The 11,003-nt window shown below is 46.8% G+C and overlaps 1 long non-coding RNA gene across 1 annotated transcript in view; it reads left to right on the top strand.

Moving 5' to 3' along the window:
- The window catches only part of LOC118081447 (uncharacterized), a 1,587-nt gene extending 588 nt beyond the window's left edge, over positions 1 to 999 (top strand). Inside the window, exon 3 of the long non-coding RNA XR_004692079.3 lies at positions 838 to 999. This is a non-coding gene — a long non-coding RNA (uncharacterized LOC118081447). The remainder of the gene's footprint in view (positions 1 to 837) is intronic.
- The last annotated feature ends 10,004 nt before the right edge of the window (positions 1,000 to 11,003 follow it).

Below are 11,003 nucleotides of genomic sequence, written 5' to 3'. Positions count from 1 at the left end.
TCATTTTTCCTCTCCAAAATATAGTCCGGCCCACCACATGGTCTGAGGGACGGTGGACCAGCCCACAACTGAAAGAGGCTGCTGACCCCCATATTAGAGCCAGCCAAGTAGTTGACCACCACTGATTTAACCCTCCTGACTTTGCTTTTCAACTTTTGCCCATCCCTTCATTTTTGGTAGTTTCATCTTTTAAAATCATATATGATTGTGCTGGATTTTTGATTTTTTTTGCAATTGACCATTTACATGTACAGTATGTTTAATTTAATAGCCTGAGACGTGGGTGGAGCTGTGGGTTAAACCACAGAGCTTGCCGATCAGAAGGTCGGCAGTTCGAATCCCCACGACGGGGTGAGCTCCTGTTGCTTGGTCCCAGCTCCTGCCAACCTAGCAGTTTGAAAGCACCTCAAAGTGCAAGTAGATAAATAGGTACTGCTCTGGCGGGAAGGTAAATGGCGTTTCCGTGTGCTGCTCTGGTTCGCCAGAAGCGGCTTAGTCATGCTGGCCACATGACCTGGAAGCTGTATCCCGGCTCCCTCGGCCAATAACGCGAGATGAGCGCCGTAACCCCAGAGTCCGTCATGCACTGTGGGCACTGCTCCATCCTGACTTGACAACGCATCTTTCACCAGGTCCTGAATGTCCAGAATTGCCACCCTTCTGGTCACTTCCATGAACTGTTCCAAGTACAATCATTTAGACTTTATAGAAATGCCCTCTTTGAAACCAATGAGGCAGGCTTGCTGTGATAGCCCAGAGCTGCAAAGTGCACAGGACATCTATTGAGTCTGTGTCCCTGAAAGGAACTAACAATCTTGTCTTCAATTCTCATTCCAGATCCTATACCTGCAGAGCATGATCCTCGCCATAGCTCTGTGAATCAAGACCGTATTCTATGCAGTCTCTTAGGAATTTGTGGACTATAGTAGGATTTGGATGTCAACAATGACAGATTTGGTTGCTGAAGGATGATACCAATAAAGTAGATATTTTAGTTGCAACAAATATGTGTGGGAAATGCTTGCCTTTATTCTTTCATCCTTCATGTACCATATGCAAATTTGAATGTGGCTCCATGTCAGAACACTCCAACCAAGACAAGTGTCAGGAATCACCATGCTGTTAGATCTTGAAGGATCAGCCCCAGTCAGCCAGGAACAGATTTTGAACTACCACCCACATCTCAGCAGTGGTGTAGCATTAGGGCGGTCACAGGGGCGGCTGCCCTGGGCACAGCATTTTTAGGGGCTCATAATTTCTGCTCCTCATTCGTCTAAGCCCTTGAAGCCACTGAGCTACAGCTGCACCTCAGAAATCACCTCAGCATCCCTGGTTGCTGCGACTGCAGAGTGTTGGCTCTGCACAGCAGGAGGGGCGGCCTAACAGAAGCAGTTGTTAGGCTCAGAAAGGGCAAGGACAGAACAAAACCAGGGAGCAGTAGGCAGGAAGACTGTAACAGGGGTGAAGGAAAGCTCGAAGGGGCTGAGGCAGAGCTGTGCCCTCACCCGTGGCAGCCAATTCATTCTCTCTCTCTCTCTCGTCCTCCTGACTTCCACTTACATAAAAGTGGGGAGGAGAGTGGGGGAGATCATAGCCGGTGGCAGTGACTGGTGAGAGCTGAGACGATGCTTCTCCCGCTCCAACCTGCCATCCCTGAGAGACAGAAAAGGCTGCAGCACCCAGTTGACTGAAGGTGTGAGGGGTCTGGGAACAGTTGTCCCCTCAGCCCCTCTGGAGTGGGGAGCCCCTCTGGACTGGGCGAGGATTGAGGGGGGAGAAGCTGCTGCTCAACACCTGCCTTCCCTGGCAAGGGCACCACCGCCACTTTCCCTAGGCTGACGAGCTCCATCTGCGCTTTCCTTCCTTCCTTCCTTCCACAGAAACTGCCTCCTTGACCCTTGGACCCACTCTTGGTCTCGTCCACTCAATCCGTTGGACCCACTTTGGGTCTTGTCCACTCAACCCACTGGAGCCTGTCTTCACAGGCATGTGGGTTCCAAAAACTGACTGAAAACAGGACCTAGCATTGTGGGATGAAAGGAGTGGGTTGGAAACATGTCGGAATAACAGTGCCCTGGTGCAGCACATGTGCCTGTGTGCGCAGTCCTGCCTGTGAAGGGAACCCGAATGAGAACCATGAAAGCCAAGCCAAGAGTAGAGTGGCTGAGTGGAATGAGAGGAGTGGTTGCTTGAAGTTGCCTTCCCTGTCCATGTCACAGACTGGCTGGACACAGAGGAATGGTGGGAGGCACCAGCTGTGGAACCCCAAGGGAAGGAGGCCCAAAGCCTGGAGAGAAGAGGGAGAAGATGGGGGGCAGAGAGGCCTCAGGAGGGAGGCCCAAAGGCAGGCTGGTGAAGAAGCAAGAGTGCCTCTTCTTCCTGCTGCAACAAGCTCCCCTCCCACCTGATCTCTCAGGACCAAGAGAAGTATGAAGCAGGCACAGTAAAGGCAGGCACACAGGTGCAGTCTCATATTGCTTGAGGAAGACCCAAGAGAGGAGGAGACAGGCAGCTGTGGGTAGGCAGGGACCTTCAGTCTCTACAACTGCCTCCTGGGGGCAAGACCTACAGAGGAAGAGCTCCTGTGCTCATTGGGATTGGCGCTCCTGAGCAGATCCCGTTTGTTCTAATAAGGAGTTAACTTCACTTACTCTGTGTGATTTATTGCTGGCTCTCTCCTGACAGTCACCTACCTCTCTGCAGGTGTGGCTCTCTCTTCTGATTTGCATCCGGTGCTGCTGCCTTTTCCTTTGTAGCAGTCTGTCTGCCCAAGAACAGGATAGCAATGAGGGCTAGTGTTTGCAGGAGCACGCCAACTAAATTATTACCCTTTACCTCTCCCTTTCTGCCCTTTGAGTCCATACTGGAAGGTCCATACTGGAAGGTCCCCCTTAAAGCAACTCCACATCGCTTGGTAGTCAGGGCTGGGAGTTGTTGCAGGCCCTGGTGTAACCCCATCCTCAAAGGGATCTGTGTACCAGGGCCTGGTAGTGATCCTGGGTGCTGCAAGCTATTTGGAGAGCTGAGGCAGCCTTGGGGTGATGTTTGTGGCTGCTGCCAGCCCTCCAGGTTGGCAACGGGATATTTGTTTGGGCTTCCCCAGGCAATCTCTCCCTTTCTGGACTGAACTCATTGTCTGACTCCATGGCTGCTGCTCCTTGTTCCTGTTGCTGGATGATTGTTGGGGAAAGAAGCTTGGGGGAGAGGCATCAGCATGAAGGCCTTGTGGGATCTGTTTGACAACTGCCCAAAGTGGCTACTTGGTTTTGCATTGGTTCTCCTGCAAACCATATTGAGACTGGCAGGCTTCCCCAAAAAGTCCCTTTTGGAACATCCAACCTGCATATGTCTTCAGTGGAACTTCTTAAAAGGTTGTCTGGGGAGAAAGGGTAAAACCATTCTAATCCTAATCCCATTGGTAAACAAATTTATTATATTTACACAAATTACTTCCAAGGAAATACATTGTGGATAGTCATTCTTCACATATATCAGCACACAGAGAATATCTTTCTTAGAACATCAGGCTTCAGATTGGGAAGAACAGAAGTAGACACAGCCATGCAAGATCTGAGCAAGGGTGCAAAGGTTTACCTAGATAGGCTTCCTGCTTTCCCACAGGGGTCAAGCAGCTGACTCTCTATGATACTAACAAGCAGGGAATGAATGCAACACCAATCTTCCTCTGTCAATCAACTGCAAATGGTAAGAACCAGGACACCCCAAAAGTTGTTGAGCTTTTTTTGGAAGATCCTGAAATTGTTGAGTGTGTTTCTTTTTGTGTGTGTTTTTTTTTAAAAAAACACCCAGGTATGATATCCCTAGCAAAAGGTGCTCGGGGAGCTGCACACTCACTGCACCTCATACTTCCGTTTATCCATCACAACTAGTGGTGATTGAGAGCACTGCAATTCTGTATAACCTTTTTGGTTCCATGGGTCAGATCCCTGTCAATCACAAATCAATTACATGTCATCGCTATTATGTGACATGATTGACAGGTGGGTTGTTTTTCTGCTGCTCCAGAGAAGCAGACACGGAGCAATGGATTCAAACTTCAAGAAAGATGATTCCACCTAAACATTAGGAAGAACTTCCTGACAGTAAGAGCTGTTCGGCAGTGGAATTTGCTACCAAGGAGTGTGGTGGAGTCTCCTTCTTTGGAGGTCTTTAAGCAGAGGCTTGACAGGCATATGTCAAGAATGCTTTGATGGTGTTTCCTGCTTGGCAGGGGGTTGGACTGGATGGCCCTTGTGGTCTCTTCCAACTCTATGATTCTATGATTCCTGCCAAAATCCTTTGGACAGCGTTCCCAAGTACCCAACAGCCAGCTGGCTGGCGGGGATCACAGCCTGCTCCCACAGGGCAAATAAGTCATTCAGTCAAGCAAGCAAGCAAGCAAGCAAGCATTTTAGAAAGAAGAGCTGCATTTTCCCTATTCTTAATCTCATGGCACTATATTTCTTTGGCTGTACCTGAAATCTTTTTTTAAAAAAATCAAAATACTGTATATACACAAATAGAAAATAAACCTGTGCAAATTCATTTTTCAACCTTATGTCTGTTACATTCATAGTATATTAATTACCAAAAGGGAAAACAATAGTCCCAAGTCTGTAAATGTGACTATTCTAGGGAAAGTGCCCTTCCCAGGTCTCTTCTATTGGCGTAGTCAATAAAGCCCCAACAGCCTTTAAACAAAGTATATATCAACTAGCTTGACTGGTTAATGTTTACATTTTGTATGTTTTTTTCCAGAAGCGCTACTTTTCAAACCTTTGATACCGAGATTCTAATGTAGTACAATTGAAGCTATTCCAATGTCTGGCAATAATTGTAGTGCGTAGGCATAGGTCATAGGTCACAGGTACGAGAAGTGGGCCTATGCTTTCCTGGTATAGAACTGCAGGGAATGAGCCATTTTGCCTTTTTGGTATAAGTCATTTTGTCTTTCTAAAAACCATATTTTCTGTCTCCCTTTGCCTTACTAAGATGCTGTTTCTATGACTGTCAGCATTGCCTATGTTTACATAAAGCCACCTGGTTAGGGAATGTTCTTGTTCCTGTTCTTGTCCGGCTGGCAGAACGCCTGGAACATTAGATAAGAATGGATGTTTCAAGAAGTGGGCTATGGGTTATGCCCGACTGTCTTTCCACGCTGTATTGCTAATTGTTGTATTGAGGCATTGGGCCTTTACTGGGCCAGAACAATCCTAGCCATGCTGAGGCATCTGACCAGTGCTAGGGTTGACCAAAGTTTGGAGAACTCCATGTTAGCTGAAAAAACCCATTTTGCTGTACATCTTTCTTCTTAGCAAAGGGCAATGTTTAGAAATATCTATATGTGTAGCTTTACAAGGTTCAGAAATAGCTATGATTGTTCAAGCTTGAAACCGAAACTCATCATGCATCAGCCAAACACCTGTTGTTATGCTGGTTGATGGAAATTCCCTCAGAACAAGGCTAACCACAGAATATCTAAATTCAGATGAAATGCGAAACAATTGTACAGCTGCGCTTGAGTAGGTAACTGCCAGCTAGTTAGATACAATAATAGTTATTCATCACCCCATGGGGGAGCAAAACAGCAATGCAGCTTGAAACTAAGAAGACAGCTGATTGGTTAAAGGGATACTGCAGAGGGATGGGTAAGGGGCAGACCTTTACTGTATGAAATTGTATTTAATACTCTGTACATGCACATGGTTTTTGTGCAAGTAAAGAAGCTTTATTCTCGCAGCACCTTATTGCTTTTGTCTGACAGAAACAATATTGTTCTTAGAACTTTGAAACTTTGCTGCCTGAAGTTTTTCATCTGGTCTATGTCTGGAGTCCTAAAACACAGTATAACAGTATACACATTGATGAAGTGTCTTTTATGTATTATATTGCTTTCTAATATTTACCAAAGTTTAATTGTAATTGTATCGGTGATGGAAATGCACCTATGTTGGAAAGCACCTAGATTCTGTCTGTGTTATAGCTGGATGCTGGACGTGAGCACACACAGAAAGGAACCTTGGAGACTTGCCTCATAGGATGCAGGATGCTATAATCTGGGACAAAAGTACATCTTTTCGCAACTCACTGGGTCGCAGTAACCCTAGATGTGCCATATACAGGTTGGGATGCTCATCTCAACATGAAGCAATCCCGGATGTCCCAAATTTGGTTAAGGGAAGATCTATTCCAAGATGGAGGTGTTGATATTCATAGATGGTAACGGGAATAGGCCTTGTCCTCTCTGATTGGTGTTTCTTTGTTCTAAACTGGCCAAATTGATTGGATTCCTTGTACTGATGGGACTGCCCCTAAAAGTATAAAGGTCAAAGGGAAATAGGGATCATGGCCGGCTATTTGGGATCCCAACTTGCTGTGACTGTGTTAATTTTGTTGCAAGCCTGCAATAATTTTTTTTCTACTTTCTTATTCTCCACAAACTATGAGTCTGTGGTTCTTCCAGCGCCTATTTTAGGCCTGAGCCTTCATAATAACCCTGTTTTTTGTTTGTAATATCAGCATCTTCTTTCACAAAAACGTCCCCCAACGGTGGGGAGGGCAACATTTTTAGGGCAACATTTTTTATGTCACCATTAAAGTAAAAACTGGTTAGCTTTTCTCAGTAGCCTTACCAAGAGTGTGTAAACAGGACTCCCTCTCAGGAAGGAAGGCAAATCCATTCCCCAGGAGGCCAACTGCCATTTGACTCATCAGCTACATAATCAACACCCATTGTTCACTCCCCATCCCCAGGGCAGGGGCGTAGCCAGGATCAAAACTAGGGGGGGGGGCAAGCCATGGTTGTTCAGGGGCGGGGCCCCGAAGTGGGAATGTGGGCGGGGCTACAGGGCCAGCTGGCCTGATGATATCGTGGCGGCGGCAGCGGCAGCGGCCACCTTGTGCTTCTGGGGCTGGCAGCATCGGCGGCTACAGTGCTTGGCTGGAGAGGACGGGAGGGTCGGGCAGGCGAGAGGGGGTGACAGGGCGGGCGAGGGCGAGGCAAGGCACGGCCGCAGACACGATGGCTCCAAGGCGTTGCTGCATATCAGCATAATATTTCAACCATGTTGTGGGTTCAAGCCCCACCTTAGGAAAAAATTCCTGCATTGCAGGGGGTTGGACTAGATGACCCCTGTGGTCCCTTCCGACTACAATTCTATGATTCTATTGATATATAGCCATAGCATATGCATCATTCTGCTTTCTTGAATTGTCCTACTCCTAGGCATAGCAGCCAACTCCTAGAGGCCTAGGTGCATCTCCCCCCCCCCCCAATTACTGGTAAATACAGTGGTACCTCGGGTTACGAACGCGATCCGTTCCGGGTCGCAGTTCGTAACCCGAAAAGTTCGTAACCCGAAAAGGGCCCGAACTGCCGCTTTGCGCATGCGCAAAGCGCTATTTCCGCTATTTTTGCGCTTTGCACATGCGCAAAGGCATGCGGCGCTTCTGCGCACGCGCACACGGCGAGAATACTTCCGGGTTTGCGAAGTTCGTAACCCGGGTTGTTCGTAACCCGAGGTGTTCGCAACCCGAGGTACGACTGTACTGTATTTTAAAGAGTCACCCCCCCATGTTGATGGGATTTCTATGTGGGGCTTTTCTGCCCCCCCCCCGTATTTTATTAAGGATGGAAGAGGGAAGGAAGGAAGAAATAGAGAGAGGGATAACTCATATTTGTGGGTGCCTCTGGGTGATGCTGTGATGCTGGAACTCTGCAGTAAGAGGACGGGAGGGTCGGGCAGGCGAGAGGGGGTGGCAGGGCGGACGAGGGCGAGGGAAGGCACGGCCGCAGTCACGACAGCTCCGAGGTGTTCTTGCATATCAGCATAATATTTCAACCATGTCGTGGGTTCAAGCTCCACCTTGGGAAAAAGATCCTGCATTGCAGGGGGTTGGACTAGATGACCCTTGTGGTCCCTTCCGACTACAATTCCATGATTCTATTGATATATTACCATAGCATATGCATCAATCTGCTTTCTTGAATTGTCCTAGGCATAGCAGCCAACTCCTAGAGGCCTAGGTGCCGCCCCCCCAATTACTGGTAAATACTGTATTTTAAAGTCACCCCCCCATGTTGATGGGCTTTCTATGTGGGGCTTATCTGCCCCCCCGTATTTTATTAAGGACGGAAGAGGGAGGGAAGGAAGGAAGAAATAGAGAGAGGGATAACTCACATTTGTGGGTGCCTCTGGGTGACGCTGTGATGCTGGAACTCTGCAGCAAGAGGAAGATACTGGTACGCCTTTACTGGAGCCTTGCAAGCAGCTTTCTCTCTGCTTGATTTACAGCAGGCACGTCCAACAGGTAGATTGTGATCTACCAGTAGATCACTGGATGTCTGTGGTAGATCACTGCTAGATCACTGGCACCCCTAAAAAAAGCTCACCCAAAATTTTCCTCCTCCCTAAAAAAAGCTGAACTATGACCTGAAGCCCTAAACAAAAATGGGCCTCCCTTCCTCGCCAGGAGAATATAAACTCGCCAGGAGAATATAAATTTAGGACCAGGTGGCGAGGGAACCCTGGCTGAGGAAATGTCTTGGCCGCAGCTGACAAAGCATCAAGATGAGGACGTGTGAGTTCAGCAGCAGGTGAGGAGGACCTGGGTGCCCCACTCTGCCCAAAGCAATCCCCAACTCTTAATCAGGTAACAAAACAAACAAATAAATCCCAACCATGCAGGTAGGAAGCCAGCAGGGGCATGGGGCCTTTCCTGTGTTTTGCACCTCTCCCATATGTACGATGATTCTTCTTGTTTGGTGATCACTCATAGCTGAGTAAGATTGTCTTTCATAAACACAGTTTTAATAATGAGTCTGTGACTGTGGAGGCCAATTCTGGATCCACACGTCCTTCCACAGTAGGGACACTGGTTTTCTGGCGGGAGTTGATCACGGTGTGGATTTGCCAAGTGTACTACCAACCTTGCTATATGCTTGTGAAACATGGACCATTTATAAACGCCATCTCCAACTCCTCGAAAGATTCCATCAACAGTGTCTCCGAAAATTTGTATACATGACTTGGGAAGACAGGCGAACTACTGTGTTTCTCATATTATAAGACACGTCTTATATTTATTTTTTCCTCAAAAAAACACACTATGGCTTATTTTCAAGGGATGTTTTATTTTTTTCCTCCTCCTCCTGCTGCGGCCGGCATTGCTGCTGCACCTATCACTATGTCTTATTTTCGGGGTATGGCTTATATTCCTTGAATGCTTAAAAATCCTGCTATGGCTTATTTTATGGGTATGTCTTAAAATATGAGAAACAGGGTAATACCAGTGTACTGAAAGAAGCAAAGATCTCGTTTGTCTTCTTATTCTTGCTGTTGTTCTTGCCAATTGTAAATATTCTAGCATCAGCGTTTGCCAATCTGCTGTGCTGGGTGTATTTTTGGACTCACAATTTTGAGCCACTAGGACTCTTGCTGCCACTATCCCATACATTAATAATATCCTTTTTGTTGTTTTTATATCCACTGGTATTATATTTAATAAGAATATTTCCAGGTTTTTTTTCTAAATGTATGTTTTAGTAATTTTTTAAGTTATTCATAAATCATATTCCAATAATTACAAATGGTGGGGCAACTCCACCACATGTGCATATACGATCCCTTTTCTCCACTACACCTCCAGCACACAGACGTATTATTTTTATACATTTTGGCAAGTTTCTCTGGTGTTTGACACCACCTGTACATCATCTTTAGTATGCCTGATGATCGTCTTCCAAAGTAACTACCCTATGGGGCAGATGTTGTGGGTATGTGAGAAGTACAATCAGCTCCTGGCTCCCTAGGAACAAGTTCGTTCCCTTGAGACTAAGGTAGCAGAACTAGAAGGTGTAAGAGAAGCAGAGAAAGTGGTGGAGGTGGCAGTCAGGGACATGGTATCTGGGTCCCATGCCCACGATGACAGCTCCACTGCTGTCAGGAAGAATGAAAATCTTGAGGAACGGGAACATCATCTTGAGGGAGACAGAAACATTCCCTTAGAAGGGACCCATTCCTTGGGGTATAATCATGTAACCTCTCATCCTGAGGGTACCCTCAAGAAGGGCACAAAATAGCAATTCAGAGGCGCCATGAGCACTTTAGGGGGGGGGGGGGAGAGACAGACAGACAGTATACAAGTGTTTATACAACCAATGCTTTAAGCCAGTTGCTGGAAACCATGGGAGGAGAGAGGGCTCTTGGGCTCATGTTCTGCTCCCTGGTTTCCCACATGCATCTGATTGGCCACTGTGAGAACAGGATGCTGTACTGGATGGGCCAGTGGCCTGATCCAGCAGGCTCTTCTTGGGTTCTTTATTTTATGGTCCCTCCACTGAGGTGGAGTTTGAAATGAGTGGCAGTTTAAAATCCTGAGTCATACCCCATAGCTTATCGCAAATGCATACATTTTCACATGGGTTTTTATTTATTTATTTGTGGGTATAGCACATTGTTTCAGAAATGGGACTAAACCATTTGCTAATTCATTCAGGGCTCCAGCACCGCATGAGCTCTGCCAACAAATTTGATTGGTAGTTTGTGCCTTTAAAAGGAAGGGAAGCTGGATCTTGGAACAGCAATGGCTTGGGATTTCCCTCCAACTGTCTAGACCAGTGTTTCTCAACCAGTGTGCCTCCAGATGTTTTGGGACTACAACTCCCATCATCCCTAGCTAGCAAGACCAGTGGTCAGGAATGATGGGAGTTGTAGTCCCAAAACATCTGGAGGCACAATGGTTGAGAAACACTGGTCTAGACTAGAGCATTTGAAGGTCTTCTTGTTTCTGTCATCTTCACTGACCATCATGAAAATCTCAGTTGTGCTGGCAGTGAATGCCTTGGTATCTTTGGGTATGCAAATGAAATTAATTTTCCTTGTGCTTCTGATGGGTAGATTAAGAGACACTGGCAAAAACATTTCTCTATAGCCAGGCCTTTGGCTGATTAAACATTTGATGGCCTTTAAAATGTGCTTGTGGTAGGGGGGTGTTTGTTTTGT

This window comes from Zootoca vivipara, chromosome 2, assembly GCF_965207765.1.
Source record: "Zootoca vivipara chromosome 2, rZooViv2.hap1.1, whole genome shotgun sequence".
In the NCBI taxonomy this organism is placed as follows: domain Eukaryota; kingdom Metazoa; phylum Chordata; class Lepidosauria; order Squamata; family Lacertidae; genus Zootoca; species Zootoca vivipara.
This window is presented reverse-complemented; position numbering and strand designations above follow the sequence as displayed.